The 10625-nt window shown below is 35.0% G+C and overlaps 1 pseudogene; it reads left to right on the top strand.

Moving 5' to 3' along the window:
- The first annotated feature begins 8022 nt into the window (after positions 1-8022).
- On the top strand, positions 8023-9162 carry LOC125271175 (annotated as a pseudogene).
- The last annotated feature ends 1463 nt before the right edge of the window (positions 9163-10625 follow it).

Below are 10625 nucleotides of genomic sequence, written 5' to 3'. Positions count from 1 at the left end.
CTTTAAATATATAAAAAGTATATTAGTATCATATTTTCACGATATAACATTTAACACACTTTAAAATAATTGTATTTTAGTATATTTTCTAAAAAATATATTTTAGGAAAATATACTTGAAGTGTAAGTTCAGTTTATTTTTTAAAAGTGTATTTATTTGCACTTTATAAAAATATATTTGAGGTATATTTTAACAGTGTGCTGAAAATGATCATTGTAACAATGCACTGAAAGTATATTTAAAAAATACATTATTTAATATCCTGAAGTTGTAGTGTATCTAAAGTTAAATTTGAGTATATTTTTTAAGTTTACTTCTTCATCGTTGTTTATTAAGTTTACACTGGCAGAATCATTTTACAATCGTACACACAAATCTATATTGAACAACACACCAGCAGCACAAGTAACGTTACATGTGAAAAAAATATGTTGAGTGGTTAAACTTATCGGAATTCAAATGTCTCTTTAACTTGGTCTGTGACCAATCAGATTTTGTTGCTCACTGCCTTCAGCCAATCAGAGCTTCTGACGTCACGGTCTTCGTCTGAATCCCCTCGTTCAGTCACTCAGGTGAAGTATAATGTCGTAATGTATAATTTATTTAATAAAACACTGAAAGCGCAATACATCGCTCAGTCTTGGGAATTCTGACCAGTTCAATCACAGACTGACAGATGGCGACGACAACCGGCTAGGAATTTAATGGCCTAAAAAAACGGAGAAAATCGCTACTATTTAGAGGTAAGTTGTAGTCTACCAGTTAAACTTTTTTTTTTTTTTTTTTTTTTTTTTTTTTTTGCTTTAACAAACGGAGAGCGATATTTCGGCTTAATATCTCCTTTTTGAGTTTGTGTGTGGTGGTTTACGGCACATGTTTGTATGATTGGTCAAATCTGCCTGTATTCTGTACGATATTAATTCATAAAGTGTTTATGCTTGACTATGAACCGTTTTTGTACCATTTCTAGTACACTTCAACCCACAGTGTACTACAAATTGTAGTACACTATGGGTTCAAATGTACTACAAGTGGTAACTAAAGGCATTTTTTTAAAAGCTTATTTTAGTTCATATTTCATGGTGTCTCAAAATAACACAGTTCCACCTCCAACAGCAGTTATAATTGTTGGCAATTAGGGCTGGGACAATACATCAATGCATCACAAGTCGAGAAATGATTCTGGATCAATTGTTACAAAGAGCACAAACTCACATGAACAGCCAAGAGACAAACTACCCGACTAAAGGAAACACTGACCACCAAAATGGTGACCAAACACTTTCAATAAAACATCAACATCTAAACCTGTTAATTCTCAAAAGAACTTCTGCTGAGATCTTGAGAGATTTATTGTCTTCTTTTATCTTCAGTTGATTTCAGGCTGTGTTGCTTTAAGTCAGTTGTAGTTGTGTTTCATTTTCTGAGAGTGCAAACATTGATTCAATGCCATTTTTGTTGAAATTTCAGCATTTTTTCAACATTAATTGCAGGAGCAAAAGTGATATTGATTCAGTGAGGTTAACGTTGACACATTAACATTGATTCAACATTATTTCGATCATTGTTTGCTGTCTGGGTACTGATTTACTGAAATTACATTATATTGTTATAAAACAACTTCTATGGAAACACAAGGTCAATGTTGAAAGGTGAACATTGTGTAATATACAGTCCCTCTGTGAAGCTTCTGATCTCAGGAAGTGGATGTTTGTTTAACAGTGAACATTTAACTGAAACATGCGTTGACATGCGAAATTGACCTGAAACTAAACTTTCATTAAAACATTAACATCTAAACATCTGTTAATTCTCAATAAGACCCTTTGTTGATGTATGACAGAAATAAACTGGTTAATAATAAGTGTAATAATGTTTAATGGCTGAAGTCGGATGTAGTTGTGTGTTGTGCAGGCATGCGTTGCAACCCTGGCTCCTTGGATGAACCCCTGCTGGTTTGAGCAGGGCGTGGCTATAGGGACGATGTGCAAGAGGAAAGTCGTTTTCACAAGTCCATTTCAGCAGAAGAAAGAAATTAATACAGGTTTGGAACAATATGAGAGTGAGTAAAAATAATGATGACAGAATTTTCATTTTGGGTGAACTATCCCTTTAAGGACAAGGGCAGCATGTTTACTGTTACTCAGAAGCATGTCTTCTCCATCGTTTTTGGGATGGAGAAGACTTCTCCACTATTTTTCTTCTCCGATCCTGCTTAGTGAATAAAAAGCAGTTGCAAATGATGTACAAAATACACATAACCCACTCATCTTTGCATCAATAAAATGCAACACTTTATATTTTACTACCAAATTATATGTATCATATAATTAATTTAACTTGCAGTCGTATGTTTTCCTTGACACCTCACGATTTTGGGGCATGTGAGGTTCCAAACATAATGCATGAAGCAGTATTCAAGGTAGTGTGGGTTTAGTGTGCACTAAGAGCACTGCACTTGGGCATTTTTAAGACATGGGACAGTCTTGCGCACTTACTCCCTGTCACGTGCGCGAGCTCTCAAGTGGACAAGACCGCAAGTGTGGGTATTTGGACAAGGCATTTGAAGGGCGCGTGGGCGGCTTCTGTTTCTTTAAGACCGGCACGCATCTAAAATGCATCCGATTTTCTCCCAACTGATTACTTTCACTTTAGACATAACCAACTCTGTTTATTTAAACTTTGTGTGTATTTGACAGTATTAGTACAGATGCAAAAGATAAAGTACAGATAAAGTACAGAACACTATTCTGAGGCTGTTAGTGTGCACGCGTGCTTCTGGTTAAGAACAGCACACGAATTAAATGTTTAACTGTCAATGCTTTAAAGCACATGCAAATAATGAACTTTTGTGATTGTGAATAAGTGCAGTGTCCTGTGAGTGAGTGTAACATGTGATGCAAATGAACGTCAAGTTTTATTGAGCCGGATGCGCCAGAACTGCAACTGATAGATTGCGCAATGTCAAAATCAAGCTGTCATTTAATTTGCTCTTGGGGGCCCCCTGGTGGTGGCGGGGCCCTAAGCAGCCGCTTAGTTCGCTTATAGGGAGGGCCGGCTCTGACTATACAGTAAGTACGTGTAAGTATAGGGGAACAATATGTAAAGAATTGGGAATAAAGGGGTAACAACCAGGAAAATAAAAAATTATTTATACTGTAAATATTTTATAACTAAGGGGTACTTATACTGTCTTGATAGACAACAATCTTACGTTTGGGAGCAATTTAGCGAGAAAATGCACTGATAAAGTTGTTTCAAGGCAAGTAGAAAGAACATGGGGAAAATGCTTTTGTTTCATGTAGTTACAGGGTAAGTATGACATTGCGGGCCGTAAATTAAAGTGGAGCTTGTTACCCTCTTCACTCTCAGAAAAAAAGTACATTATTGTACCATTAGGGGTACAATGGTACAAAGGTACAAATTTGTACCCTTGTGATTTGTACCTTAAGAGACCAGTTTTGTACCTTAAAGGATTAGTCCACTATTACAGTTTTTTACAGACGCTAGGACACATTTCTCAATACTTAGGTTACTTTTGAAAAACTCTTCACAAAGTGAGCACAACAGAAGTCTATGTGGGCTAAACTGAGGATCAATTATCATTGCTTTGGCACAAAATGCATTCAATAACTACATCTCTCAAATTTCATGAATTCTTTTCTCACTCAGACACAACAACTGCCAAAACTGTACGTACAGGCCAATTTGCACATGCTTACATTCTGTTTTCAAAACTGTTAAACTTATGTTCAAAACAATAACATAATACAAAACTGAATAAGACAGAAATATGCTGCATTTCTACAGTAATATAGTTATGAAATATATGCTGAATCTAAAAAATCAAATACTATCAAAACAATTAGATGAAACTGAACAACTACTCAAGCATTCCCTAGTGAAAAAAAAAGTATACTAAGTATACTTGCAGCAAGACTAATTATTAGTACATTTCAAGTGTGTTAATGATTAGTTCATTTAAAGTGCTATTTTGAAACAACTAATTTTGTACTAAGTATATTTAAGTTGAAATTAAGTAGTATTAAAATACAACTTTAAGTATATTTAGTATACTTATGTGTGCTAAATTGGAACAACTTCAAGTATACTTAGTACACTTTAAGTATATGTCTGTGTAGGGACTAATTACATGCTTGATTAGTGATATTAAAGTGTACTTAATTTGTGTTATAAGTATACTTTGTGTTAAAAGTATATTTTTTGTTATAATATATGTTGTATTATAAGTATACTTTATTTCTGTTATAAGTATACTTTTATTTGTGTTATAAGTATATTTTATTTCTGAGTACACTTTTGTTATAAGTACACTTTATTTGTGATTTAAGTACATTACAAAATAATTACGAGTGTCTTCAGAAAACACAAGCAATATACACTGAATATATTATTTTACAGGTAATAGTATATACTGTATGCTCAGTACCTTTGGCTTATTCCAAATATTAAACATTACACACTTTGCAGTCAATAACAATACACTTTGTTATTACTTATACTTTGTATAATATAGTCAACATTTGAAGCGGATCAAAACCTTTAATCAAAGTTGTCCTAACTTTTTTGATCCACTTCAAATGTTGACTACTGTACTTTGAATTACATAATCTCACACAATACAGTTGTGCTACTATTTAAATACAGTTTAACACATTTTCCCAAAGTTGAATGCATTTGTTTTCAAGGCCACTAAATTAAATAAAATGTAACACCATCACTAATGAAGAGACATATTTCATTGACAAATCCAATAGTTTTTATTTAAACTTAGATTCAGCAAAACTTACCATGTTTTTCATTAAAGAAAAAAAAAATATTGGACCATGGTGACCCTCTATACACAAATACAAATTACACATTATATTCCATTTTCTGATGAGCTTCTCATTGTGTCTGATGGCACAATGATGACCGCAGAGACTCGTGAAGAACAGCATCTGTTGACAGAATATACCAAAGATATAAGACAGCATGTTCAACTCTTTATTCACGTTTACAATAGTCTGTCTGAATCCTACATTGAATCAATACTATTTTTGAACAGTAAATGAGGATTAGCAGCAGGGAATCAGAATGGCATGTCGATATTGTTTTCGGTACATAGTCAAGCATAAAACACTTTATGAATTAATATCGTACAGAATACGGGCCGATTTGACCAATCATATATGAATGTTTTGGTGCTGCATACAAACATGTGCCATAAACCACCACACAAAAACTCAAAAAGGAGATATAAAGCCGAAATATCGCTATCCGTTTGTTAAAGAAAATAAAATAAAGTTTGTTAACTGGTAGACTACAACTCACCTCCCAATAGCAGCACTTTTCTCCGGTTCTTTCAGGATCGCGTAGGCCATTAGATTAGCCGGTTGTCGTCGCCATCACGGTCAGTCTGCGATGTCACTTGATTGAACTGGTCAGAATCCCCAAGATTGAGCGATGTATTGCGCTTTCAGTGTTTTATTAAATAAATTATACATTGCGACATTATACTTCCCCTGAGTGACTGAGTGAGGGGATTCAAGGTGCGTTCACGTGGCCTCGTAATTCCTGTAGTTACGAGATTCTAGCTTGTAAAAAGCGTTCACGTCCTCGTAGAGCTCGTAATTACAGCTTGTAACCTGGGAGTTTTCTGAAAGCTCCCAGATATACCACGTGGCCGCGCTGTACCACCTGACCGCGGTAGATTCATTTAGGTGTCGACAGTGCTGCCATGGAAACGCATAATTCCCAGTTCAAGGACCAAAAGGACGTGAACAGCTCCGAATATAACGTCACGTGTTGTCATTTCAAGATTCCGGTAAATACGAGGTGACGTGAACGCAGCATAAGACGACGACCGTGACGTCAGCAGCTCTGATTGGCTGAAGGCAGTGAGCAACAACATCTGATTGGTCACAGACCAAGTTGAAGAGACATTTGAATTCCGACAAGTTTAACCACTCGACATATTTTTTCGCATTACTTGTGCTGCTGGTGTGTTGTTTAATATAGATTTGTGTGTACGATTGTAAAATGATTCTGCCAGTGTAAACTTAATAAACACTTACACATATTTGGAAATTGTATAGGCTACACTGCATATACTAAATGGGCTTTTAATGCATTCATACTGAAATAAATAGCACAAGTAATATAATGAATTCCAAGGATGAAGAAGTAAACTTAAAAAATATACTCAAATTTAACATTAGATACACTACAACTTCAGGATATTAAATAATGTATTTTTTAAATATACTTTCAGTGCATTGTTACAATGATCATTTTCAGCACACTGTTAAAATATACCTCAAATATATTTTTATAAAGTGCAAATAAATACACTTTTAAAAAATAAACTGAACTTACACTTCAAGTATATTTTTCTAAAATATATTTTTTTAGAAAATATACTTAAGTACAATTATTTTAAAGTGTGTTAAAAGTTGCATTGTGAAAATATGATACTAATATTCTTTTTATATATTTAATGATAGTACATTTTTTGTTAGTATATTTGCAGTGTACTATAGAAAAAGGGAATATATTTAAAATACAATAAAGTATACTTTTTTTTTCACTAGGGTTCGTTTTTCACTTTCATTACCATCCATTCAAAAGGGGAAACTTAGGAATAATTTTGTTCCGTAATGTAAACATGGACCATGTAACATGTACTGCAGTGAATTATAAACAATAGAGAGTGTCATTCTTGTTTTATAAAGAAATCTTAAAAAAGAAAACATTGTATAATGCTAACTGATGTTAGTGTTTTTAGGTCAGTGTTTTATGAGTGACAAAGTGTGTTTGCTGGGTGAAAACCTTTGTGTTCTGGAAGAATGAGTTGATTTGAGACATGAATAAAGTGTTTTGGTAGATTTAGTGTATTTTGAATGTGAAGTTAACCTCTGTGCCAAGATGAAAGTTGGTTTGGAGAACTGTGTGAAGAGTTTTGAAAAAGTGAACTAAGTATTGAGAAATGTATCCTAGAGATTGTAAAAAAACTGTAAAATTAAATGCTATAAAATCAATTGAATTGTATCTGTATCAGTGGATGGTGTGTATATAAATTCTTGTATTTTGGAATTACTCAGTGCAAAAAAAAGAAAAATAAATAAACTACATAAAATATTGACAAATTCTGCATCATGTCTGATTCATTCCAGTAACATATATTGCAGTGAATTATAAACAGAGATGTGTCCTTGTTTTACACAAGAAAACATTAGCGAAACGATCGGTCATTTTCGAAAAAAATACAACCGCTTATGCTTTATAAACAAAATATCGCCTTGAACATACTTTCCGCTTCCGCATTCTTCATAACGCTTACGCTGAATGTCCTACGCCTTCCCTATTCTACTTACGGAAAAAAACGAAACTGGTGCCGCGTTCATTCCGTAAGTTGAATATTTTTGTCCCATGATGTATTTTTTTTTTTTAAAAATCAGAACGATCTGTGGCAAGAAAGTATTATTGGTGAATATAATATTTTAATAACAAATAACCACTTTTGGTCAGGAACAAGATTAGTAAACTCTGCTTTATGAGGCAGAATGAGACTATATGGCTCGATCATTTTGTTTCTGGTTTCTTTGCAACAAATTCTGTTTTAGTGAACACTGTTACAAAGAGCACAAACTCACATGAACAGCCAAGAGTCAAACTGCCCAACTAAAGGAAACACTGACCACCAAAATGATGACTAAACATTTTCAATAAAACATCAACATCTAAATCTGTTAATTCTCAAAAAGAACTTCTGCTGAGATCTTGAGAGATTTATTGTCTTCTTTTATCTTCAGTTTATTTCAGACTGTGTGGCTTTAAGTCAGTTGTAGTTGTGTTTCATTTTCTGAGAGTGCAAACATTGATTCAATGCCATTTCCATTGATTTTTTGTTGAAATTTCAAAATTTTTTCAACATTAATTGCGGGAGCAAAAGTGATATTGATTCAGTGAGGTTAACGTTGACACATTAACATTGATTCAACATTATTTCGATCATTGTTTGCTGTCTGGGTACTGATTTACTGAAATTACACTATAATGTTATAAAACAACATCTATGGAAACACAAGGTCAATGCTGAAAGATGAACATTGTGTAATACACAGTCCCTCTGTGAGCCCTCTGATCTCAGGGAGTGGATGTTTAACAGTGAACATTTAACTGGAACATGCGTTCACATGCAGTTGGCAAGCTAACTTTACTCAGGCAAATTTGAGCAAAAATAATTTTTTTCTTTTGAGTTTTATCGACTCTGCACTTCTTTTATTTTTTGAGTGGACTCGCTGTGTTGTTGAATTGTGAAGGTTATCCTGATCAGAGCAGGGTTTATAGATTCATTCGCATATAAAGCTGAGTGCTAACACAATAGCGTGCTACACAGATGCAGACCGTAAAATGCGTGATCGTCGGGGACACGGCTGCGGAAAAAACAAAGCTTCTGATCAAATACACCTCCACTGCTTTTCCCAGTGAGTACGTCCCCACTGTGTTTGATGGTCATGCTGTCACTGTGATGGTCGATGGGAATCCAGTGACCCTGGGACTGGTTGATACAGCGTCACAGGAGGATTACGACAGGCTTTGACCACTTTCCTACCCTCAGACGGATGTGTTCTTGATCTGTTTCTCTCTTGTGGACCCGGACTCGTTTAGGAGCGTCCGTGAAAAGTGGTATCCAGAAGTCAGACATCATTGCTCCAACGCTCAGATCATTCTAGTCGGGACTAAACTTGATCTGAGAGACGACAAGGACACATCGAAAAGCTGAAAAAGAAGAAACAAATCCCCATCACCTGCCATGAAGGCCGGGCTATGGCTGAAGAAATAGGAGCCGTGAAGTACCTGGAGTGCTCAGCTGTAACACAGATGGGGCTTAAGACGGTGTTTGAAGAGGCCGTCCGGGTGGTCCTGGACCCGTCCCTGGTGAAGAAGAGAGAGAGAAAGTGTTTTCTTATCTGAACTGACGGACACACTGCAACATCTGCAGTCTGAGCTCGCCTGAGAGGAGAAAACAATGGAGGCAAGAATTATAGGAAACTGTGGGGAGATTTTATTTCTTTTTTTGTGAATATGGATCAGTTTACTGGTTATGTTTATGATTTAATGACACATTGTTGTTATTATTTTCTTAATACACTAACCAGGCATATATTAGTTTGCATCAGCAAATTTTGGTTTGTTAAAAATATTTTGGCTTAATTAACTATATATTAGTTTGTTCAATTATTTATTGTTTGGTCAAGCATACCCAAGAGAAAAAATAGTATACTTAAGCACAATTTATGAATTTTAGTATAACTAAATGTATTTCAGACAGGACCACTTTGGTAAGTTACTTGAGTTTATTGAACACAATTATCTTTGGCGGTATGGTTCCTTATGGGGGTTCTTGCTCCAAAATTAATTGAACATACAAGAGCTTAACATTAACCCCCTGGAACCATCAGCTTGGAAATACATAGACAATTAAGACACTTAGTAATGTCTTAATAAGCAAACATGGTAATTGTGTAGATATGGCATGGGACGTCTATACTGTATCTTGGTTATGAGGATGAGTGTCTCTCAGCAGTGAGGTCCATGCCAGCTGGGACTTGAAAGCCTTAGTGATCTGAAACAAAAGAAGACGACAACCAGAAGGTGCACTGTAATATGCTCATGCTTATAATGGGGAGGGAGGGAGGGTTACGAGCAGTTTGAGCATACTTACCGAGCAGCAATGCCACGTATATATGTCCCGTGTCTAATAGGAGAATGGTAATGATTGGAGCGATTTGACAGCTGACCGCATCAGCTGGTCGCTGCACTATGCCTATGTGGCCTGACTGAACTAACGCTGCGCTCGATTTGTGGCACACCATAAATTGGTATACTTAAATTATGTTAAATTGAAACAACTCATTTTTTATTAAATGCATTTCAGTTGTCCAAAAGCAGTGTTGAAGTTCAGCTCAAGTTGTATTTAATATACGTCTTTGTGCTAAAGTGGAACTATTCCAAGTATACTTAAGTACACTTTAAATATCTACTCTTGTGTTTAGGTTTTGAAATGCAGAGTTCCCTTTGTCTCTACACGCTTCAACTCTCAATTCCACACAACTTACTTTTTATGCAGTTAATAATTTATTTGACATTTTAACTTTTTGTGTAATTTTTGAGGGCTGCAACGGGCCATTACAGTAGCATTAATGGGAAAGGTGTTAGTACAGTACCATTGGAGTGTATTAGGAATACACTAAAGTAACAACGTATGATCTAGTATGTTGATCTAGTAGCACTATTTAAAAAAAAAAAGAATATGTGTTGTTTTCTTTATTTGTCATAATTATACGCAAACACTTTTCAACTCATCAATGGCTCCCATTGCATTGCCAGAGCTTTGCAATATATAACAATATGCAGTCATGTGATCATGTGATCGTGGGTCCCATCCCAGGAAAAGCATGTGCTCATAAAGTGTGTATGCACTATAAATGTGTTGTCGTTAATAAAAAATGAGTTTTGCTAAATGGAAATAGGACAAATGGTGTAAAAAGTCCACATATTGCATTTAAATAAACATGCATTTTGATTGCTAATGGTGGTCATACATCATTTCATGATG

Source organism: Megalobrama amblycephala, linkage group LG7 (genome assembly GCF_018812025.1).
Source record: "Megalobrama amblycephala isolate DHTTF-2021 linkage group LG7, ASM1881202v1, whole genome shotgun sequence".
Taxonomy (NCBI): Eukaryota; Metazoa; Chordata; class Actinopteri; order Cypriniformes; family Xenocyprididae; genus Megalobrama; species Megalobrama amblycephala.
Note: the sequence above shows the minus strand (reverse complement) of the source record. Positions and strands in the feature narration are given on the sequence as shown.